The sequence below is a fragment of the Asparagus officinalis genome, chromosome 4, assembly GCF_001876935.1.
Source record: "Asparagus officinalis chromosome 4, Aspof.V1, whole genome shotgun sequence".
Classification (NCBI taxonomy): domain Eukaryota; kingdom Viridiplantae; phylum Streptophyta; class Magnoliopsida; order Asparagales; family Asparagaceae; genus Asparagus; species Asparagus officinalis.
Genome location: NC_033797.1, coordinates 45,616,005 through 45,621,369, shown reverse-complemented (window position 1 = coordinate 45,621,369; position 5,365 = coordinate 45,616,005). Strand labels below are relative to the sequence as shown.

General features: G+C 37.1%; 1 protein-coding gene across 3 annotated transcripts in view; it reads left to right on the top strand.

Moving 5' to 3' along the window:
* LOC109837362 (RNA polymerase II subunit 5-mediating protein homolog) overlaps window positions 1-3,213 on the top strand; it is a 14,600-nt gene extending 11,387 nt beyond the window's left edge. For 2 of the 3 annotated variants that reach the window (XM_020405581.1, XM_020405577.1), the window contains exon 11: window positions 2,837-3,063. The gene's annotated coding sequence lies outside the window, so the exon portion shown is untranslated. Of the gene's footprint in view, window positions 1-2,836 lie in introns of all 3 variants that reach the window. The other variant, XR_002246245.1, reaches the window with a different exon arrangement.

Here is a 5,365-nt window from a genome sequence, read left to right as displayed (position 1 = left end):
GTCCCGTGTCTGCCGCGTGTCGATGCCGTTGACGCCGTGTCTGACGCGTGTCGAACGCGTGTCCGTCTCCGACAAGCGTCAGACACGGGGACGGGGGATGTTTGCAAGAGTCAGTGCTTCATAGCTGACGAGAGACATGTTTTCCTAGAAACTTGGAATCTGACCCCCTTTTTTCTATTTTCCCCATTTTAGCATGGACCCCAAGTCGTTTATGAATATTTTGACTAGACCCACAAAATCTATAATCAAAACAATTAACTTACGTCTTGTTTTAATTCCTAATAAAATAAGAAAACCCCACTTATTTGATACATAAGAATCGAGTTGAGTTAGAGAATGCAACAAGAAGTAAAATATAATAAATGTGAGAATAAAATGCTCATTTTTATCCTCATATTTGAGTGTCATTAGGAAAAGAAGAAACATAAAAACTTTAGCTTCTAGACTCGAACAATGCTGACGGTTGTTTATAGAGGCTGCTCACATACTAGCCCAATCTAGCTGTGATTGAAGACAATAGGATACATCACCGCGGCAGTGTTAAGACCTTTTTATTTATAATTAAATGATCATTTCCATTTTTAATAACTTTTTGGAAATGTTCATTCTCACAAAATTCTTTCCGATATCAAATTTTTCGGCAAAGTACTAGTAAAGTCTGACGGTTAGAACATGTGTACAATAAAACAGAAATAATTGCGAAGAACAAGTGCGAGAATAAACAACAAATAATCACAAACACAGAAATTCATGTGATTCACTCAATTTGAACTACGTCCACGGCGAAGGGAGAAATTCCACTATCAAAAGAGAAAGAAGTAGAAGAACAATGCAATAGCCTAAATCCTCAAACTCTCATTTTCAAACCCTCTTATTCTAATTATTTTTTAAATCTTAACTCTCTCTATTTTTATATAGGAGACTACAATAGATCATGAAAGAGGTATCTAAAACTTAGTAGAGGTTGGAGATAAAAAGAAAAAGGAATAGCTGAGATTAAATCATCAAAACTGTAAATCAACGTTGTTCCATCAATGATCTCCTGCAACCCATCCATGTTTTCATGTAGTCATTGATAATTCTAAATCCAAGTTCTATTTTTCTCTGCTTACTCATTGTAAACCATCGATTATAAGTGACCATCGATTATAAGTGACCATCGATGATGTCCTTGTGACCATCGATGATCCATTGGTTGAAATCAACATTCAAAGGGTTTTGAGGGCACAATTTTAACAAATCTCCACATTGACTCAAAATCCTGAATGAGTTCTTAACTTTCTCAATAGTGTTTTTATTGATCCCCTACAAATGCGCCCTACGATGCCTCAATGCTCTTTGACATGAAGCAAGTTCAAACAAAGCTTGAATTTAGCAATCAATAATGGCTTATTCAATATATTTGCCGGATTATTCTTGGTGACAATCTTCTTTAAGACTACTTTACATTCCTCAGCAATCTCTCTAATGAAGTCATATCAAATCTCAATATGCTTCGATTCTAAATTGAAGACTGGAGGCTTAGCCAAGCGAATTGCATTTTGGCTATCACAACGAACAAGACTAATTACTTGCTCAACTCACAGTTCACCAAGAAAACATCTCAGCCGTATTGCTTCCTCCATAATTTTTGTAGTTGCCATGAACTTCGCCTCTGTAGTAGACAATGCAATAGTAGATTTTAGCATTGGCATCCAACAGATGGAATCTAGCGAAAGAGTAAAAAATATAACATGTAGTCGATCTGTACTTATCCAAATCATCAGCAAAACGTGAATCAACATATTGGGTAACAATGCAATTCGCGCCACTATCTCTACCAAATATCAAGCCAATACCTGAATTTCCCTTCAAGTATCTAAGGATCCATTTTACAACTTGCCAGTGCTTTTTACCAGGTTTGCCATATACTTACTATTAACAACGGCAGCTTGTGAAAGATCCGATCAAGTACAAATCATCACAGACATGTTGCTACCAACCGCACTGGCATTAGGTACCTGAGATATGTAGTTATGATCTGCATCTGTGCTAGGTGATAATGATGCTGATAACCTGAAGTGAGTTGCAAGAGGAGTGATAACTTGTTTCGAATTATGCATTTCTCAATGTAACTTTTCTATGATAACCACAACTTTTTTCCTTTCTTATCTCTGATAATTTTCATGCCAAGAATTTTCTTTCCTGCTCCTAAATCTTTCATCTCAAATTCTGCACCAAGTAGAATTTTTAACCTGTTCACCTCGAATTCATCCTTAGCTGAGATAAACATATCATTGATATATAATAGCAGATAAATAATGTAATTATCATTCAATCTTTTGAAGTAAACATAGGCATCATATTTACTCTTACAGAACTCACGACTGATCATGAAGAATTAAATTTTCTGTACCATTGATGAGGAGATTGCTTCAAGCTGTATAGAAATTTCTTCAGCAAACAAACATGATCTCCTCTTCCTTCAATTAGAAAACATTAGATTGTTGTATAAAAATCTCCTCTTTAAATTCACCATGTAAGAAAGTTGTTTTGATATCTACTTGCTTTAACTTTAAATCATGTAATGCAAACCGTGATAATAAAATACGAATGGAGATGTGTTTAACAACAGGCGAGAAAATATCATTGTAATCAATACCTTCAACTTGACTGTATCTTTTGTGCAACTAGTCGAGCCTTATATCTTGCATCTAAAGCACCTGTAATGCCTTTTTCTTGAATACCCAGTTATGGTCGATGATTCTTTATCCATTCAGATGAGCTACTACATCCCATGTCTAATTTTTATGAAGAGATTCAATCTCCTTACTCATAGCAATTAACCAATTTGCAGGATCATGTGACGAAGTGATTTCTAAAAAACTGATTGGTTCTCTTACATCATCTATCTCTTGAGCTGCTGACAATGCATATGCAAATGGCTAAATCTGCATATATCCGAGGTGGCTTTATCAATCACCTTTCTTTGCCTTTTGCAATACTATAAGTGTTATCTTCAGTTGTAATTTCTGTTCCTCATCATTTTCAGGAAAATCAGTAGCTGGTTGTTCAGTTAAACTATGAGAATCGGTCTCTAACTCCACATTCTCTCCAATACTCTTATGTATAGTACCTGCATCAGAAGGAGCAACAACAATATGTTCTTTCAGAAGCAACATAGCAGACTCGTATAATATTATATTGTTTTCAATCATAAATTTAGGTGATTTAGGATCAGGGCATCACAACCTATATACTTTCACCCCAAAGACATAACTAATAAAAATACACGTTTTTAGATCTAGGTTCTAATTTACCCGATCTATATGTGCATATGCATGACAACCAAATACTCTCAAATTAGAATAATCAGCAGGATGACTAGACCATATCTCTTCTGGTGTCTTGCAATCAATGAATGTGGATGGTGAGCGATTCACCAAATAACACGTCATAGAACTGCTTCAACCCAGAATCTTTCAACAAATCGACATTCAACAACATGCAATGACCCCTCTCAAGAAGAGTCCTATTCATCTGTTTTGCATTGCCGTTTTGTTATGATGTGTGTCGCATGGTCATATGTCTAACTATATCCTCATCCTTGCAAAATTCATCAAACTCCATAAAGTAAAATTTTAACCCATTAGATGTTCTCAGCCTCTTACTTTTTTTGTTAGTCCACTTCTCAACCAATGCTTTCCACTACTTACAATACTTGAGCACTTCATCCTTGCGTTTTAGCATGTAAACCAAAAATTTTCTTGAGTAGTCATCGATGAATGTCAACATGTACCTAGCATCGCCTTTCGAGGGAACACGCAAGAGACCCTATAAATCATAATGGATGTAATTCAAAATATCATTGGTTCTACACATAGCTATACTGAAACTGACACACTTTTACTTGTCAAGAATGCAATGCTCATAAAAATCTATCTTTTCTATACTTTGACCACAAAGAAGTTGTGACGCCCCTGGGTTCACACAAGGTTGCAGTCCAAGGTGAAACCAAGAATGTCAAACCTGCTATGCACCACACCGTGCAACAACATATTTCACCATCACAATTAACATCTATCTAGTAGAATCAACAACTGGTGTAGGTACAAAACAGGTAAGAGATAATACAAGGAATACTGACGAAATGATAGTAGTCACATAAATATCTCATCATCCAACAACACAGAAGTACATAGTCAAGATCTGAGTAGATAAACTGAAATACTCAACAAGTCTCAAATACAAATGCCTGACAAAAGGAAATAAGGCACAGCCTTTACAACTTCTAGAATAATACCCTCAAATGTCTAACCATACTACAGTGGAGCCCAAAGGAAATAATACATAACTAGAAGGTAAAGCTGAACACTAAAGTGGTCCGCTATCAACCTGCGGCTCTCCGTGCTCCTGGCTTGTGACCTGAAAGGGGGAGGGACAACGAGCGTCAAAGCGCTAGCGAGTAACATCACAACCAACCCCAAGGGAACAGGGCTCGTTGTATAAGAAAATACAGATAATATATAATAGATCTAAAATCATTGATCCCACTAAAGAGGGTTTTAGTATTTAGAAATTTACAACACGAGCGTAGGTACGTCGAGCGAAATAATCCAAACAAGGAAACCCTCATGTATATACCTTTATCTCAATTGTAAATCTCTAAACACCAAACCCGAGGTTCTGGTACAGAAACAATAATAAAAAAAATACAGCTAATCTCAGAACAATTTACAGTGCCATATCATGGCTAACATGAATGTCATGTCATTATTTACATAAGTGTCATGTCAACTCCAACTCATGGACCGGATATGAATGCATATCCAGCACGAGGATTAAATAGCAATGCATGCCCAACACGAGGACTAAGAAACTGTGAAAAGTATCGCTGTGGTATATAGTGAAAACTACTTATATCAATTCATAATCATATCAGTGTATATATCCACAATTGGTGCTCTCAGGTCATCTATTGTGCCTGGGTACATAGCAAGACTAAATACCAATGTCAGATAGTCCAGTCAAACTCCCAAACCTGAACAGAACACTCAAAAATACCCAGAACAGGGAAAATATCACAGACAGAGCGTCGGTTGACCGACCGATCTCTGATATTAACCTGGCGGTCGACCGAAATAATGTCGCGGTTGACCGAAATAATCGGCGGTCGACCGAAATGACGAAGCGGTCGTCCGAAATGATTGGCGGTCGACCGAAATAATGTCGCGGTCGACCGAAAACTCAAAACGAGCTCAGCGGTCGACCGCGTCGGTCGACCGCCGAGCGGACAGAAACCCAAATCTGGGTTTCTGTCAGCTCAAAACCTGAAACGAAAATGCAAAATCTCTACGATAACAAGAGTTCAAAGGTTTTAAAAATC